This window comes from Schistocerca serialis, chromosome 7 (genome assembly GCF_023864345.2).
Source record: "Schistocerca serialis cubense isolate TAMUIC-IGC-003099 chromosome 7, iqSchSeri2.2, whole genome shotgun sequence".
Taxonomy (NCBI): Eukaryota; Metazoa; Arthropoda; class Insecta; order Orthoptera; family Acrididae; genus Schistocerca; species Schistocerca serialis.
Window position 1 is genome coordinate 89645230 of NC_064644.1, and position 19993 is coordinate 89665222.

At 44.0% G+C, this 19993-nt stretch overlaps 1 pseudogene; it reads left to right on the plus strand.

Moving 5' to 3' along the window:
• Window positions 1–11773: 11773 nt before the first annotated feature.
• Window positions 11774–11891, plus strand: LOC126413634 (5S ribosomal RNA; annotated as a pseudogene).
• Window positions 11892–19993: the final 8102 nt, after the last annotated feature.

Genomic DNA, 19993 nt, shown 5'->3' on the forward strand with positions numbered 1-19993 from the left:
CTTTACAAGTGAATTAATGTGTTAAATATTTGACGTTAAGCATGTAACAGAGAAAATGTTTAGAAAAGGTGTGGAATTATGCTTAAAATTTGTAGCAGGGCGCTAAATGCTGTCATGAAAACTGGATGAACATAATCTGGGGGCCAGCCGCGATGGCCGAGCGGTTCTAGGCGCTTCAGTCCGGAACCGCGCGACTGCTACGGTCGCAGGTTCGAATCCTGCCTCGGGCATGGATGTGTGTGATGTCCTTAGGTTAGTTAGGTTTAAGTAGTTCTAAGTTATAGGGGACTGGTGACCTCAGATGTAAGTCCCATAGTGCTCAGAGCCATTTTTGAACCATAATCTGGGTAATTCGCGCTCCATTTTAAGTAAAAGCAATTTTTTCACTCATGTAAGTGTCTATGACATCATGTCTCCTGAACTATTTCTCGTAGAATGGCATAATTGTGTAGATACATTCGTTGGTATATGTGGATAGTACCTGCAGACTGTGTTTTTGAATAGAAACGGTAGTAGGAAGTAATAAATTAAAACGTCATTTCTGATGCATGAAGAGCGAAAGCATAGTAAGCGATAAAATTTTATCGTTTACGCCGAGAGAGCGTCTGATAAGCATGAAATCCATTCAAATCAATTTGCCGTAACGGTGCAATGATACTTTAGAATGAAGTTCAACAAAGCTCCACCAACTGCCAACTTCATTCGGCAATGGTATATGTACCGTTTAAAGCTTCAAGATGCCTCTTCAAGGGGAAATAAATTGGCCGGTCTGCAGTGAATGAAGAAACGGTTGACCGTGTGCGGGCGAGTTTCGCACGTAGCACATAGAAGTCGACGAAAAGAACATGCAGACATCTGTACGCACCACAAGCGGTAGTTTATAAGATCGTAAACAAACGACTGAAGCTGAAGCCTTACTGCTTGTAATTGCTACAAGCACTGACTCAAAATGACAGTCAGACGCTTCGACCTTTCGGCACAGTTGCGATAGCTTAGAAGAGAGGATGAGTTTTCTGAGAAACCCATCTTCAGTCATGAATCAACATTTTTTTGTGAATAGCACAGTGAAAAGGCACAATGTGTGAACCTGGGGGACAGAAAATAGCCGCGCTACCGTGCAACGCATTCGAGATTCACCAAAAGTTAATGTGTATAATCTCATGTTTTACTGTTTACAGTCCAAATTTCTTCTGCAAAAAGACGGTTACATGACCTGTATATTGAGCAAGCAGTAAAGGAAACAAAAGAAAAATTCGGAGTAGGAATTAAAATCCATGGAGAAGAAATAAAAACTTTAAGGTTCGCCGATGACATTGTAATTCTGTCAGAGACAGCAAAGGACGTGGAAGAGCAGTTGAACGGAATGGACAGTGTCTTGAAGGGAGGATATAAGATGAACATCAACAAAAGCAAAACGAGGATAATGGAATGTAGTCGAATTAAGTCGGGCAATGCTGAGGGAATTAGATTAGGAAATGAGACACTTAAAGTAGTAAATGAGTTTTGCTATTTGGGGAGCAAAGTAACTGATGATAGTCGAAGTAGAGAGGATATAAAATGTAGACTAGCAATGGCAAGGAAAGCGTTTCTGAAGAAGAGAAATTTGTTAACATCGAGTATAGATTTAAATGTCAGGAAGTCGTTTCTGAAAGTATTTGTTTGGAGTGTAGCCATGTATGGAAGCGAAACATGGACGATAAATAGTTTGGACAAGAAGAGAATAGAAGCCTTTGAAATGTGGTGCTACAGAAGAATGCTGAAGATTAGATGGGTAGATCACGTAACAAATGAGGAAGTATTGAATAGGATTGGGGAGAAGAGGAAAAAAAAATGGTTCAAATGGCTCTGAGCACTATGGGACTTAACAGCTATGGTCATCAGTCCCCTAGAACTTAGAACTACTTAAACCTAACTAACCTAAGGACAGCACACAAAACCCAGCCATCACGAGGCAGAGAAAATCCCTGACCCCGCCGGGAATCGAACCCGGGAAGGGAGAAGAGGAGTTTGTGGCACAACTTGACAAGAAGAAGGGATCGGTTGGTAGGACATGTTCTGAGGCATAAAGTGATCACCAAATTCGTATTGGAGGGCAGCGTGGAGGGTAAAAATCGTAGAGGGAGGCCAAGAGATGAATACACAAAACAGATTCAGAAGGATGTAGGCTGCAGTACGTATTGTCTTGTGACAGCCAGAGCGAGAGCACCAGCAGCAGCGAGTACTGTTTGTATAAAGCGTTTATTTTGCATTTTGCTTACGACCATCCACTAAGGAAGGGATTCTATTTGTGTTTATCTGCTCTGCATAGTAACTAACAGTTTTCGTGTTAGATTTCTTAGTGTTTTCTTGATCGTTTAGAACAGAAAGCGCCCTAAAACCGTCTTTTGTTTGTTTCGCGGCCGTTAGCCACTAGTCACTTGAATCAGCAGTTGTCTTGTGACAGCCAGAGCGAGAGCACCAGCAGCAGCGAGTACTGTTTGTATAAAGCGTTTTTGTACTTATTTGCTGCGCTTAGCTTTTAAATAGTTTTTCTGGGAAAACCTAGCGTAGTTTTCGCGTCTCGTATTTCAGTGAGTGTTTCTTGATTATCAGAGTAGCTCATCAGAAGATTATCTTGGGAATTTGTCACCGTATAGAGTAGGGTAAACATAGTCATGTGTAGGGACTGTGGTTGTTGTGAGCGGACACAAGGAGAATTGGCCACTCTTCGGGGGCAGGTGGAGGCTTTGTCTGTTAGGCTCATCGAGCTCGAGGCGCAGGCGTCGGCTCGTAGTGGCGTTGGGGCAACTGTGGTGAGACCTATGCCTACTTCGGTGGCCTTGGAATCACATGGAACCCCTGATGGCGCTGCGTCTTCCGGCAGTGAGCATCTTACCGGTCAGCCATCACTCCAGGGTGAATGGCGGACAGTGGTGGGCTCGCGCGTGCCTGGCCGAAAGGCAAAGGTGGGATCTGGCCGCGTGGCAGCTGCCTTACCCCTTTCCAACAGGTACGGGGTGCTTCCTAGTGGTGATGACATCGTTTCCGAGCCACCACAGGATGCCTCGCCTGTTGGGCCAGTGGCCGATTCTCCGGCAAGGTCCCGACAGTCACAGAGGGCGGGCCTATTAGTTATAGGGAGCTCCAACGTTAGGCGGGTTATGGAGCCCCTCAGGAAAATAGCGGGTAGGTCGGGGAAGAATGCCAGTGTGCACTCGGTGTGCTTGCCGGGGGGTCTCGTCCGTAATGTGGAGGAGGCCCTTCCGGCAGCTATTGAACGCACTGGGTGTGACCGGCTGCAGATAGTAGCACATGTCGGAACGAATGACGCCTGCCGCTTGGGTTCTGAGGCCATCCTTGGTTCCTTCCGGCGGCTGGCTGATTTGGTGAAGACAACCAGCATCGCACGCGGAGTGCAAGCTGAGCTTAATATCTGCAGCATAGTGCCCAGAGTCGATCGCGGTCCTCTGGTTTGGAGCCGTGTGGAGGGTCTAAACCAGAGGCTCAGACGACTCTGCGACTATAATGGTTGCAAATTCATCGACCTCCGTTATTGGGTGGAGAACTGTAGGGCCCCCCTAGACAGGTCAGGCGTGCACTACACACCGGAAGCAGCTACTAGGGTAGCAGAGTACGTGTGGCGTGCACACGGGGGTTTTTTAGGTTAGAGGGACCCCCCCTTGGGCGAAACGATAAAATACCTGACGGCTTACCAGAGAGGACATTATCATCGTTGATAAAGAACGTTTGTCCTCAGAGACCAAAAACAGGAAAAGTTAACGTAATATTGGTAAACTGCAGGAGTATCCAGGGCAAGGTTCCTGAATTAGTATCTCTTATTGAAGGAAATAGTGCGCATATAGTATTAGGAACGGAAAGTTGGTTAAAACCGGAAGTGAACAGTAACGAAATCCTAGACACAGAATGGAATATATACCGCAAGGAAAGGATAAACGCCAATGGTGGAGGAGTATTTATAGCAGTAAAGAATTCAATAATATCCAGTGAAGTTATTAGCGAATGCGAATGTGAAATAATCTGGGTTAAGTTAAGTATCAAAGGTGGGTCAGATATGATAGTCGGATGCTTCTATAGACCACCTGCATCAGCAACCGTAGTAGTTGAGCGCCTCAGAGAGAACCTGCAGAACGTCGTGAAGAAGTTTCGTGATCATACTATTGTAATAGGGGGAGACTTTAATCTACCAGGTATAGAATGGGATAGTCACACAATCAGAACTGGAGCCAGGGACAGAGACTCTTGTGACATTATCCTGACTGCCTTGTCCGAGAATTACTTCGAGCAGATAGTTAGAGAACCAACTCGTGAAGCTAACGTTTTAGACGTCATAGCAACAAATAGACCGGAACTTTTCGACCCTGTGAATGTAGAAGAGGGTATCAGTGATCATAAGTCAGTGGTTGCATCAATGACTACAAGTGTAATAAGAAATGCCAAGAAAGGAAGGAAAATATATTTGCTTAACAAGAGTGATAGGGCACAAATCGCAGAATATCTGAGTGACCACCATCAAACGTTCATTTCTGAGGAAGAGGATGTGGAACAAAAATGGAAAAAATTCAGAAACATCGTCCAATACGCCTTAGATAAGTTCGTACCGACTAAGGTCCAAAGCGAGGGGAAAGATCCACCGTGGTATAACAATCATGTACGAAAGGTACTACGGAAACAAAGAAAGCTTCATCATAGGTTTAAGAGTAGTCGAATCATAGCTGATAAGGAAAAGCTGAACGAAGCGAAAAAGAGCGTAAAGAGAGCAATGAGAGAAGCATTCAACGAATTCGAACATAAAACATTGGCAAACAATCTAAACAAGAACCCTAAAAAGTTTTGGTCACATGTAAAATCGGTAAGCGGATTTAAATCCCCTATTCAGTCACTCGTTGACCACGATGGCACCGAAACAGAGGACGACCGAAGAAAGGCAGAAATACTGAATTCAGTGTTCCGAAACTGTTTCACTGCGGAAAATCGTAACACGGTCCCTGACTTCAGCCGTCGCACGGACGCCAAAATGGAAAATATTGAAATAAACGATATCGGAATTGAAAAACAACTGCTATCACTTAGTAGCGGAAAAGCATCCGGACCAGACGAGATACCCTTAAGATTCTACAGTGATTATGCTAAAGAACTTGCCCCCTTTCTATCAGCAATTTATCGTAGATCGCTGGAAGAACGTAAAGTACCTAGCGACTGGAAGATAGCGCAGGTCGTTCCCATTTTCAAGAAGGGTCATAAATCAGATGCAAATAATTATAGGCCTATTTCGCTTACGTCAATCTGTTGTAGAATAATGTGTTCTCGTATTATGACGTTCTTAGATAATACAAATCTCCTTCATCATAACCAACATGGATTCCGCAAACAGAGATCATGTGAAACTCAGCTCGCCCTATTTGCCCAAGAAATTCACAGTGCCGTAGACACTGGCGAGCAGATTGATGCCGTATTCCTGGACTTCAGGAAGGCATTTGATACGGTTCCGCACTTACGTTTAGTGAAAAAAATACGAGCTTACGGAATATCGGACCAGGTTTATGATTGGATTCAGGATTTCCTAGAAGAAAGAACACAACATGTCATTCTTAACGGTTCAAAATCTGCAGATGTAGAGGTAATTTCGGGAGTACCGCAGGGAAGCGTGATAGGACCTTTATTGTTTACAATATACATAAATGACTTAGTTGACAACATCGGTAGCTCCGTGAGGCTATTTGCAGATGACACGGTTGTCTACAAGAAAGTAGCAACATCAGAAGACTCGTACGTACTCCAGGAGGACCTGCAGAGGATTAATGCATGGTGCGACAGCTGGCAGCTTTCCCTAAAAGTAGATAAATGTAATATAATGCGCATACATAGGGGCAGAAATCCATTCCAGTACGATTATGCCATAGGTGGTAAATCATTGGAAGCGGTAACGACCGTAAAATACTTAGGAGTTACTATCCGGAGCGATCTGAAGTGGAATGATCACATAAAACAAATAATGGGAAAAGCAGGCGCCAGGTTGAGATTCATAGGAAGAATTCTAAGAAAATGTGACTCATCGACGAAAGAAGTAGCTTACAAAACGCTTGTTCGTCCGATTCTTGAGTATTGCTCATCAGTATGGGACCCTTACCAGGTTGGATTAATAGAAGAGATAGACATGATCCAGCGAAAAGCAGCGCGATTCGTCATGGGGACATTTAGTCAGCGCGAGAGCGTTACGGAGATGCTGAACAAGCTCCAGTGGCGGACACTTCAAGAAAGGCGTTACGCAATACGGAGAGGTTTATTATCGAAATTACGAGAGAGCACATTCCGGGAAGAGATGGGCAACATATTACTACCGCCCACATATATCTCGCGTAATGATCACAACGAAAAGATCCGAGAAATTAGAGCAAATACGGAGACTTACAAGCAGTCGTTCTTCCCACGCACAATTCGTGAATCGAACAGGGAAGGGGGGATCAGATAGTGGTACAATAAGTACCCTCCGCCACACACCGTAAGGTGGCTCGCGGAGTATAGATGTAGATGTAGATGTATTGGGAGATGAAGAAGCTTGCAGAGGATAGAGTAGCACGGAGAGCTGCATCAAACCAGTCTAAGGACTGAAGACCACAACAACAACATGACATGCTCGAAAATTGGCTCATACCACAACCGGAGACCGACATTGTGGGCTTCGTATTTTAGCAGGATGGTGCTCCCGCCCACTTCCATGATGATCGTGAATTCTTAAACGGGAAATCGACAAACCAATGGATCGGCTGTGGTGGGTCTGATGATCAGCAATTCATTTCATGTTCTCCCGAATTCAGCCCATGCGTTATTTTTTGTATGGGGTTAAGCGAAAGATTCCGTGTTTCCGCCTCTTCTACTCACAAACCCACAAGAACTGCAAGCATGCATCAACAGTGCTTATGAACATGATGCACTGAAATTAGGAAGAACTTGATTATCGACTTGATATCTCCAGAATCAATAGATCGCACATATGGAACACTTGCAACATGTCAAAAAGACTTTTGAGTTTTTCTATGTGAGGGCAAAGTCCTGTGACAATACGCCAAAGCTACAGCAAATTTGTGAAATCATTTCGATCGTTTATAATAACCGTGTAGATACGAAATTCAGCATAATCAGCTCATTTTTTGTATTTATTGTTGTAATAATAACAATAATAATAATTATTTGTTTATATTAGTGCTTAGTAAACTGATGATTCAAAACATTATGACCACCTACTTAACAGCTTGTTTGTCAGTCTTTGGAACAAAATACATCACTGATTCTGCGTATCAGAAGTCCGACACTTGGTTTGTAGGTTTGTGGAGGTACGTGGTATTTGATGTATACGCACAGGTCATGTGATTCGCGTAAATGACGGGCTACTGATTTGCGTACGTGGTGATGGCCTAGGTGGGTTCCACAGGATTTACGTCAGGTGAATTTGGTCGCCGAGACATCAACGTGAGTTCACTGTAATTCTCCTCAAACCGCTGTAACACGGTTCTGGCTCCGAGACACGGACAATAATACTGCAAATAGATGACATCGCCATCGGGGAAGACAGAAATCATGAAGAGATGTAGGCGGTTCTCAGCTGTCAACACGTCTTCGATTACTACCACAGGACCCTTGAAAGCGCAGGAAAATGGGTCCCATCGCATAATACTGCTCCCAGCAGCCTGTGTGACGAACTGTACGTTCCGAGCCGCTGTTCACCTCAATGACGGCGTTTGTGTAGATGATCATCGGCCTAGTTTAGCAAAAATGTGATTCATCCGAAGAGCCGATACATTTCCATTGATCGACTGTCGAATCCCCACGGTCTCGTAACCACTGCAATCGTAATTGACGATGTCATTGGGTCAACACGTGAACAAAAAAAAAAATGACTCTAAGAACTATGGGACTTAACATCTGAGGTCATCAGTCCCCTAGAACTTTGAACTACTTAAACCTAACTAACCTAAGGACATCACACACACCCATGCCCAAGGCAGGATTCGAACCGTAGCGGAACACATGAACACGTAGGGGCGAAATGCTGCGGAGCTTCATGTTCAACAAGGTACGATGAAAAGTGTGCTTCTAAACACTTGTGCGTGCACCAGCATTGTGTGACCATTTATGTCACCCTTCTTTGCAAATGTCCAATATCACCTGTTAGTCTTATTGTGAATGGGTCTGCGAGGTATTATGGTTAAAATGGTGGACTGCTATGTGGCCATATGGCCAGCCTTCAACAGACGCATAGTAATAGCTGGTTAAAACTGTTGTGTCTTGGATTTTCATGAAAGAGATGCGGGCAGAAGAACGTAAGTTTGCCCATAGGTAAGTGGTATTCGCTCACTCAATATATTAATATACCTCACTGATGAACCTAATTTCGCTTGTAACTGCTTTACAAGGCAGCACACACACACACACACACACACACACACACACACACACAAACACCCACATTATTCCCTTTTAAGAGAGCGATTGAACTTGAGTAGTCATGATTTCTTCTTCTTTCTTCGTTCTTCCCAAATTCTCTTCATACGTTCACTGTGTTCTCTCTTGCGTTCTTCCGACCATCTTTTTCCCGTTCTGTTCTCCGTGTGTTCTTGTTTAAGTGTTGTTTCTGTCTGATGTTTCTAAACTGTTCTCTATTGTTTATGTTGTCTTGTGTGATTTCCCAGTTCTTTAATATCTTGTTTTTGCTCTTGTTTACTATTTCTAAGATTTGCCTTGTGAGCCTGCTTTTCTTCACACTGCTGATATGTCCATAAAATTTCATACTTCTCTTTTTAATGCTGTCTGTTATCGTTTCTATGTCTTTGTAAATTTCTCTAGTTGGCCTCTTCATCTTAATTCCTTCCCGAAACACTGGTCCACATATTTTCCTCAGAATTTTTCTTTCCTGCTTCTCAGTCTCTCTGATCTTCGTATGACCATGAATCACTGTAGTTTCTGCAGCATAATGTACTTCTGGTAGGACTACCGTGTTGTAATGCCTTAGTTTCGCATTGACAGAAATAGATTTCTTATTATAGTGATTCCAAGAGAGCTTATGCGCTTTTTGTAATCTGGAGATTCTATCTTTATGGGCTATTGCGTTCAGTCCTGATGGTTGGATTATCTCTACCAGATCTCTGAAGTGGGCAACTTATGCCACTTTTCCGTATTGGGTAGTAATGGGGAGATTATCTACAGGTTTGTTTTCCATATACTGTGTTTTCTCGAAGGAGATTTGTAGCCCAGTTTTCTGTGAGATTTCGTGTAGTTTTTCCAATGCAAGTTTGGCTTCCTCTCTATTGTTCGTTAGAATGGCGAGATCGTTCGCGAAAGCCAGACACTACACCCTGATTCTCTGCTCTTTTTTAATCCCAAGCTAAATTCCTTTTATTTCCTTTTCCCATGTCCTCACACGTTTCTCTAGAACCATGTTAAATAGAAGGGGGGACATTCCATCTCCTTGGCGAACACCAGTATGGATATGAAATGCTTCTCCCATGAATTTAACTTTGGAGGTTGTATCAGTTAATGCCTGTTGAATAACTGACCGTGTTTTCCTGTCAATCCTATATATATATATATATATATATATATATATATATATATATATATATATATATATATATATGATTTTTAACAATGTGAACTTGATTTATTTACAAAACAAACTTGTCACGTTCAAAGTTCTTTCTATTATAAATGATACTCCCGTAAAATCAGTGTGTACATTGTTGGAGACAATTTTATATTCATCTGCAGTAACGACTGATAGTGCCTAGCCCGCTTTTTGCTTGGGTCACTGCTACGTTATCAAATCTGTATCCGCTCATGTGGCTCTTCATCTGTGGAAACAGGACTAAATCGCACAGAGCTTGATTAGATGAATAGACGCCTGTAGCAAGAGAACCACGCTGTTTTTCGTCAAAAACAGGTACAATGAGATGGTTATGTGAACAGGAGCATTGACAGTAATGGTATCACTTGTGTTCCGTCCGTACCAGGAGGGGTCCTTTTGACACACTGTTACGCACTTTTCTCAGAAACCATAAACAGAAAACTTGATTAATTGCCTCATCTGGGTGGAACGAACTCTGACTGCTATATCCCCCAACACAGATAAACAAGAAACAAATGAGCATCATCTTGAGCTTTGACTTCCTTTGAAGATTTTTTTTTTGAGGAGGCTGCAATGAAGTCTTCCTTTGGCATGATTGGTATTCGGTTTCGAGATCGTCACCATACCACCATGACTCGTGACCAGTGACAATCTTGGAAGATCATTCTGGGACAGTTTGGAGCTGTTCTTTAGAAAATCGGTTCCCCTCGACTCTCTTTTTCCTTGCCAGTCAATACCCGTGGCACAGATTCGAGACTGTGGTCAGTTTAATCGTAGCATTTACAATATATATGAGCTTTCAGTATAAAGCAGTTTTTTTATGTGTTGTGGCATGTGGGATTTTTATGAATCAAAGTATAGTTTAGTAAGTCATGTTTGCAAACAATTGACACAAATTATTCAAAGAAAATAGAAAAAGTGGTAGCGGCAGATCAGATTGGCTTCTGGAGAAGTGTAGAAACTCGCTAGACAATATTCATTCTACGGCGTATCTTAGAGGAGAGGTTAAAGAAACGTAAACCTACGTTTATAGCACTGTAGATTTAGACAAAAGACTTTGACAATATTGGCTGGAATACACTGTTTGAAATTCTGAAGGCAACAGGGATAAAAAACAGGGCGTTAGGACAGCTAGAACTTGTACAGAAACCAGACTGGAGCTATAAAGGTCGACAGACATGAAAGGAAAGCAGTAGTTGGGAAAGGAGTCTATCGGCTATCCGAGGTGCTAGTCTGTACATAGAGCAAGATGTAAAGGAAACCTAGGAAAAAATTGGAGAGGGAATCAAAGCTCAGGGAGGAGAAAGGAAAGCTTTGATGTTTACCGATGACATTGTAATTCTGTCGGAGACCTCAAAGGAGTTGGAAGGGCAATTGAACGGATCGAATAGTGTATTGAAAAGTGGTTATAAGAAGAACTATAACAAAGGTAAGATAAGGGTAATTGTACGTAATTAAATTTGGCGCTGTTGAGGGCATTACATTCGGAAATGGGGCCCTAGAAATAGTAGGCGAGTTTTGCTATTTGGGCAGGAAAAGGACTAATAATGGCCAAAGAAGGAAGGATATAAAATGCTGACTGGCTATAGCACGAAAAGCATTATTGAAAAAGAGGAATTTGTTAACATCTACGAAGGCGTGCTGAAAAGTAATGTTTCTGAATTTCTCGTGTGAAAACTCTCAAAGTTTTTTTAAATAAAACAAACTTTATTAACATTCTACATCTTTTTTCTTCATGTCTAAATATTTTCTTCTCATCCAGGCGACGGACACATTTCTCCCAACGAGAGGCCAGTTTGTTGATATTGTCACTGTAGAAAGTTTGACTGTGTTAACGGAGCCACAGCCTCACCTCTGCTTGCACCTCTTCATTACTGTCAAAGTGAAGTCGTCGAAGGTGGTCGTGAAGTTTCGGAATCACATGAAAATTGCATGGGGCCATGTCGGAACTGTATGGAGGATGATCGATGACCGTGAACACAAGGCGTCGATGTCCCCGCGGTCGTGTGTGATCTGGCAGTGTCATGCTTCATGTGTGGACGAACTCTTCGAATTCAAACTCGATTACAGCGGGCTGTTTCTCAGGCACCGGCATAGTTATGTGACATACCACTATGTTACGTACTACAACTGGGAGCCCTCTAGTGGCAGAGGGCCAACGGCCTTGCCGCAATGGTAACACCGGTTCCCGTCAGATCATCGATGTTAAGCGCTGTCGAGCTGGGTTAGGACTTGGATGGGTGACCATCCGGTCTGCCGAGCGCTGTTGGCAAGCGGGGTGCAGTCAGGCCTTGTGAGGCAAACTGAGGAGTTGCTTGATTGAGAAGTAGCGGCTCCGGTCTCGGAAACTGACATACGGCCGGGAGAGCGGTGTGCTGACCACATGCCCCTCCCTATCCGCATCCAGTGACGCCCGTGGGCTGAGGACGACACGGTGGCCGGTCGGTACCTTTGGGCCTTCATGGCCTGTTCGCGAGGAGTTAGTGGCAGAGGGCTGCAAATACTTCGACATGAAGAATAGAGATTAGAATGTTAACAGAGTTTGCTTTATTTAAAAAAAGCTTTAAGGGTTTTCACATAAGAAATTCAGAGGCGTTACTTTTCGGCACACCCTCGTACTTCTAATTTAAGTGTTAGAATGTTATTTCTGAAGATGCTCATCTTGTACAGACATGGAACGTGGACGAGACGAGAACAGAATGTAACCTTTTGAATAGTGATTCTACGGAAGAATCCTGAAGATTATATGCGTAGATTGAGAAAGTTATGATGAGTTACTTAATCGAATTCAGAGAAAAATAAATGCTTGGCACAACTTGCCTAGAATAAGCGATCGGTTGATAGGACACGTCCTGAGAAAGAAGGAATCGTCAGTTTGACTTTGTTAATTGAAAGAAATGTGTGTGTGTGTGTGTTCAAAACATCTATGGTCATCAGTCCTCTAGAACTTAGAACTACTTAAACCTAACTAACCTGAGGACATCACACAACACCCAGTCATCACGAGGCATAGAAAATCCCTAACTCCGCCGGGAATCGAACCCGGGAACCCGGGCGTGGGAAGGGAGATCGCTACCGCAAGACCACGAACTGCGGACTGTGTGTGTGTGTGTGTGTGTGTGTGTGTGTGTGTGTGTGTGTGTGTGTGAGTGTGCAGTTGATAGGACACGTCCTGAGAATGAAGGAATCGTCAGTTTGAGTTTGGTAATTGAAGAAAATGTGTGTGTGTCTGTGTATGTGTGTGTGAATGTGTGTGTGTGTGGTTGATAGGACACGTCCTGAGAATAAAGGAATCGTCAGCTTGAGTTTGAAGAAACCGTGTGTGTGTGTGTGTGTGTGTGTGTGTGTGTGTGTGTGTGTGTAGTTGATAGGACACGTCCTGAGAATCAAGGAAACGTCAGTTTGGTAATTGAAGGAAATGTGTGTGTGTGTGTGTGTGTGTGTGTGTGTGTGTGTGTGTGTTTGTGTGTGTGGGTGGGTGGGTGGATGGGTGGGTGGGTTGGTGCGGAGGTGGCAAAAATACTTAACGGAAACCAAGGGGTGAATAGTCTTCTTTATCGCGTCTAGTCGGCATGTTAATCTGCATTTGGCAATGTTAGTGGTATAGCATGGCCGTATGTCCTTCCTGTCTCCAAAATGTAGACTTTAGGTATCCGCCGAGTTACACATCGTTGGGAGAAATACGTCGCTTTGTAGCGCGAATATGTAGCGAAGGACCGTCATCACGTTGATGGTCGCAGCTTAATTTTTGAGAAACGATAGTTAAAGTTTTGTGGTTGCTTCTCGTACGTAAGATTACAGCAGCATGAGACGAAGAGGTCGCGACGTAAGTTCGGATCGCCGCAGTTGGAGAGCAGCTCTTACCTTTAAACCAATGGCCGCTTAGGACGGAAGGGGTATCTGGCTGGCTGCCCGGAGCTCTAGAAAGCAGGAAGGCGGCCCGCCTTTCCCGATCGCGGGGGAGTGAGCGGCGATCACGCCCGCCGCACGCACGAGGAATGGCACACGGGGGCGCCGCGCGAATGCAAACGCCTGCTCCCACACGGCTGCCGCGCGCGTGTTTTCACTTTTCGCTATGCCCGGCGTGGCGCACGGACGTGCGCGGGCGCGCGCGTGCAGATATACTCGTAACGGGACAGGACGGGAAAAACAGCTGGCCGCGCGCAAGAGCTTCCGACGCAGGCAGGAAGCAAGTCCGCGATAACTTCGCTTTCACTCAGCTCCGCCACAGAACTGCATAATCAGGGCGAAGGCCGTTTTGCATGCACAACGCGTTTATGCCGTTAAAAAGTTTCGAAGCGATATGTAGTGTGAGGAGGGCTATGCGGAGGCGTTCAATGATTTCGAAAGTAAAGTTCTATGTACTGACTTGGCAGAAAATCCTAAAAAATTTTGGTCTTATGTCAAAGCGGTAGGTGGATTAAAACAAAATGTCCAGACACTCTGTTACCAAAATGGTACTGAAACAGAGGATGACAGACTAAAGGCCGAAATACTAAATGTCTTTTTCTAAAGCTGTTTCACAGATGGAGACTGCACTGTAGTTCCTTCTCTACATTGTCACACAGATGACAAAATGGTAGATATCGAAATAGATGACAGAGGGATAGAAAAACAATTGCCGGCCGATTTGGCCGAGCGGTTCTAGGCGCTTCAGTCAGGAACCACGCGGCCGCTACGGTCGCAGGTTCGAATCCTGCCACGGGCATGGATGTGTGTTAGGTCCTTAGGTTAGTTAGGTTTAACTAGTTCTAAGTTCTAGGGGACTGATGACCTCAGATGTTAATTCCCATAGTGCTCAGAGAGATTTGAACCAAAAACAATTAAAATCGCTCAAAAGAGGAAAGGCCGCTGGACCTGATGGGATACCAGTTCGATTTTTCACAGAGAATGCGAAGGAACTTGCCCTCCTTCTTGCAACGCTGTACCGTACGTCTCTAGAAGAGCGTAGCATTCCAAAGGATTGGAAAAGGGCACAGGTCATCCCTGTTTTCAAAAAGGGACGTCGAACAGATGTGCAGGACTATAGACCTATATCTCTAACGTCGATCAGTTGTAGAATTTTGGGGCACGTATTATGTTCGAGTATAATTACTTTTCTCGAGATTAGAAATGTACTCTATAGGAATCAGCATGGGTTTCGAAAAAGACGATCGTGTGAAACCCAGCTCGCGCTATTCGTCCACGAGACTCAGAGGGCCATAGACACGGTTTCCCAGGTAGATGCCGTGTTTCTTGACTTCCGCGTGGTGTTCGATAGAGTTGGGTTGAGGTTGGGTTGTTTTGGGGAAGGAGACCAGACAGCGAGGGCATCCGTCTCATCGGATTAGGGAAGGACGAAGAAGGAAGTCGGCCGTGCCCTTTGAAAGGAACCATCCCGGCATTTGCCTGGAGCGATTTAGGGAAATCACGGAAAACCTAAATCAGGATGGCCGGACGCGGGATTGAACCGTCGTCCTCCCGAATGCAAGTCCAGTGTCTAACCACTGCGCTCGATACAGTTCCCCACAGTCGTTTAATGAACAAAGTAAGAGCATATGGACTATCAGACCAATAGTGTGATTGGATTGAAGAGTTCCTAGATAACAGAACGCAGTATGTTATTCTCAATGGAGAGAAGTCTTCCGAAGTAAGAGTGATTTCTGGTGTGCGGCAGGAGAGTGTCGTAGGACCGTTGCTATTCACAATATACATAAATGACCGTGTGGATGACATCGGAAGTTCACTGAGGCTTTTTGCGGATGATGCTCTAGTATATCGAGCGGTTTTAACAATGGAAAATTGTTCTGAAATGCAGGAGGATCTGCAACGAATTGACGCATGGTGCAGGGAATGGCAATTGAATCTCAGTGTAGACAAGTGTAATGTGCTGCGAATACATAGAAAGAAAGATCCTTTATCATTTAGCTACAATATAGCAGGTCAGCAACTGGAAACAGTTAATTCCATAAATTGTCTGGGAGTAGGCATTAGGAGGATTTAAAATGGAATGGTCACATAAAGTTGATCGTCGGTAAAGCAGATGCCAGACTGAGATTCATTGGAAGAATCCTAAAGAAATGCAATCCGAAAACAAAGGAAGTAGGTTACAGTACACTTGCTCGCCCACTGCTTAAATATTCTTCACCGGTGTGGGATCCGTACCAGATAGGGTTGATAGAAGAGACAGAGAAGATCCAATGGATAGCAGCGCGCTTCGTTACAGGATCATTTAGTAATCGCGAAAGCGTTACGGAGATGATAGATAAACTCCAGTGGAAGACTCTGCAGGAGAGACGCTCAGTAGTTCGGTACGGGCTTTTGTTGAAGTTTCGAGAACATACCTTCACCGAGGAGTCAAGCAGTATATTGCTCCCTCCTATGTATATCAAATGGTTCAAATGGCTCTGAGCACTATGGGACTTAACATCATGGTCATCAGTCCCCTAGAACGTAGAACTACTTAAACCTAACTAACCTAAGGGCATCACACAACACCCTCCTACGTATATCTCGCGAAGAGACCAAGAGGATAAAATTAGAGAGATTAGAGCCCACACAGACGCATACCTACAATCTTTCTTTCCACGAACAACACGAGACTGGAATAGAAGGGAGAACCGATAGAGGTACTCAAAGTACCCACCGCCACACACCATCAGGTCACTTGCGGAGTATGGATGTAGATGCAGATGTAGAAGTGGAGCCGCGGCGTGATTTTCAGGACGACTTAAAGGCTCGAAACAATACCCCGTTTTTACACGAGCAACTTTCCAGCCTCATTCGACTACTCGTGGCAAGTGCGTCTGCTGTAGCGGCCCGGCTCTTGACAGTGAGGTGGCGAAAGTCATGGGATATCTCCTAATATGGTGTCGGACCTGCTTTTGCCCGGCGTAGTGCATGTAGCTGGAAGTCCCCTGCAGAAATATTGAGTCACGCAGCCTCTACAGCCGACCACAATTGCGGAGTTGCCGGTGCAAGACTTTGTGCACGACCTGACCTCTCGAGTATGTCCCACAGATGTTCGATGCAATTCTAATCGGGCGATCTGGGTAGCCAATCCATTCTCTCGAATTGTCCAGAATATTCTTCAGACCAATGGCGAATAGTTATGGCCTGATGCCACGACACGTTGTCATCCATAAAAATTCAAGTTCGAGAGCTCGTGTGAGTTGTTGTTGTGGTCTTCAGTCCTGAGACTGGTTTGATGCAGCTCTCCATGCTACTCTATCCTGTGCAAGCTTCTTCATCTCCCAGTAACTACTGCATCCTACATCCTTCTGAATCTGCTTAGTGTATTCATCTCTTGGTCTCCCTCTACGATTTTTACCCTCCACGCTGCCCTCAAATACTAAATTGGTGATCCCTTGATGCCTCAGAACATGTCCTACCAACCGATCCCGTCTTCTGGTCAAGTTGTGCCACAAACTTTTCTTCTCCCCAATCCTATTCAATACTTCCTCATTAGTTATGTGGTCTACCCATCTAATCTTCAGCATTCTTCTGTAGCACCACATTTCGAAAGCTTCTATTCTCTTCTTGTCCAAACTATTTATCGTCCATGTTTCACTTCCATACATGGCTACACTCCATCCAAATACTTTCAGAAATGACTTCCTGACAAATCAATACTCGAAGTTAACAAATTTCTCTTCTTCAGAAACGCTTTCCTTGCCATTGCGTCTACATTTTATATCCTCTCTACTTCAACCATCATCAGTTATTTTGCTCCCCAAATAGCAAAACTCCTTTACTACTTTAAGTGTCTCATTTCCTAATCTAATTCCCTCAGCATCACCCGACTTAATTCGATTACATTCCATTATCCTCGTTTTGCTTTTGTTGATGTTCATCTTATATCCTCCTTTCAAGACACTGTCCATTCCATTCAACTGCTCTTCCAAGTCCTTTGCTGCCTCTGACAGAATTACAATGTCATCGGCGAACCTCAAAGTTTTTATTTCTTCTCCATGGATTTTAATACCTACTCCGAATTTTTCTTTTGTTTCCTTTACTGCTTGCTCAATATACAGATTGAACAACATCGGGGAGAGGCTACAACCCTGTCTTACTCCCTTCCCAACCACTGCTTCCCTTTCATGCCCCTCGACTGTTATAACTGCCATCTGGTTTCTGTACAGATTGTAAATAGCCTTTCGCTCCCTGTATTTTACCCCTGCCACCTTTAGAATTTGTTGTAATGTGCGTTAATGATGTTAACACTGGCACCAAACTTCACCAGAGTTCTCCTCAACGCCACCGTGGACGTGTCGCACGCGGGGAAGATCGACACCCCCTCTTACACAGACTTCACCCCATTTTTTACGGCTCTGCGACTGAGGTCAGAACCACGACACCGATCGTCCAGATCACGCTATTTTCATCTGGGTGGCCGAGCAAAACATTTCAGACTCACCGCCTCTCAGAATCGACACGAAAAGGCGTCAGGCGGTGGCATAATGGGCCCCAATGAAATAACTCCTTCCCCTGGCGCAGTTAGTCCTGCGATGAGCGGCAGGACAATGTTCTCGGCAATGTTCGACACTGCTGCCGCCGCCTGGGCACCTCAGCCCTACCCTAAGAACATGGCAGGCGTGAGCGTACAAGCTGTGGCGGGAGTTTAGAGCGGCAGTTTCCCCGCCGCAGAGTACGTGGCTGGCGGTTGCTACGGGGCCGTGGCGAGTGCCTAGCATTACGCGACCCCGATCGGACGCTCCGTTGGGGTGTGTATGGCCCTGTTTGGCGCTTGGAGAAATTTATATGCCATGGAAAAATTGATAAAAACAACTACGAGTGGCACAGAGGTGCGAGTTGGCACTCATGGACAGAAAAATGTGTAAAGCTAAATTATCTAGACGCGCCACAAAAATAATAGTTTAAAGTCATTGTTGTCTTAAAAATTGTAAATTTATGAAAGTTCAAAAGCTAATATCTCGGCAGTGCTTTGGCCGATTAATATGAACAAAGTGTTACCGTATGCGGCTAGTAGAGCTGCATAAAGCAATCATAGCCGATTTAGCATAGTCTGTACCATCTGTACCATTTTTGGATGAGAGGTCGGAATGTGGGATTCGACTGAGAGAAATTGTAGTTTTGGTAATAAATAAATTTAAAGAGACGAAATTAGCGGTAGCAGTCTAAAGTTTAAAGAGGTAGATGAGTAATTACAATGCATAGAGCATAGTTAAGTGGAAAACTATGTAATCAGAAAATATTTATTAAATTTTAGGACGCAAATGTAAAATGAGAAATCTTTTGTAAACTACGCATCTCAAAAGCTTTGTTATATTTTAGGACGCAAGTCAACGGTACGATCTGACGATGGGCTCAAGCTAGAAACTAGTAATGGTATTATAAAATCATTTCAAGAAAACTTGTGATTGATTGCAGAAACTCCTACAGTGTAATTTACGAAAACAGCTGCGATGTACTCGTTTGTTTATCTTTAGTATCAAAAAATCCTGGAAAAGCAAAATCAGGCCACAAGAACATTATTTGTGAAAAAACGATGGCAGATACAGATAATTGGACTTAAAATTCTTACTACCCGGAAATTTTCCATATTTTTTAATGTATCATATGTGTTTTTGTGTTTAGTTTTAGAATATTCGTAATTCTTTTTGTCAAACATTGTTTTGAGTTAGGCAGTCGTTTCGAGGGTGCATACGGCGGCCATCTTTGATGACAGATAGTTGGTTCTGAGTGACGCTAAGAGCCGGATGTGCCGCGCATCTGGGGGTAGAAGTGGGTTGGTAGCCACGTTCTGGGACAAGTGTGTATGTAGCGACGTTCGAAAGCGATCAAGTGGAGCGCAGACAGCAGACAAGAGTGTATTTTGTGAATTGTGAACAGACTGTCGAGTGCCGTGATCGCGACATATGAATTTTAGAGTGATGTAGCATCAGTTGTTAAAGGCCGCCCTTACGTAAAAGCCCCTCAGACTGCATTTTAAGTGTTTAATGAATATATTGAAAAATGAAATAAACTACTTGTTCAAGTTACAAGTCAACGTGAGTGACTCAGTTTCTTAAATTTCACCGCAATACCTGCCTGCATGGTTTTTTATATATCAGCCTGCATGGTTTTTTATATATCATTTCAGCTTAAAAATTGAATTTACAACAGTTGTGGGCTGACACCTTGTGACAAGAAACGTGGCCAAACATTCAGAGCAGCCACATCTTTGGGCCGCTCAATTAAGCTGAGTGTAACATATATATATATATATATATGGATAAAATTATATATATATATATGGATAAAATAAAAGCAGATGTCACCCTATCCAGTACTCCAAAGGCGTGAGACCACATTCAGTGGGGCTGTACCCCTGTACTGGGCGCTGCACATTGGAGTTGGAGTAGTTTGGCTCTATCCCCCACGTGCCATGGTACG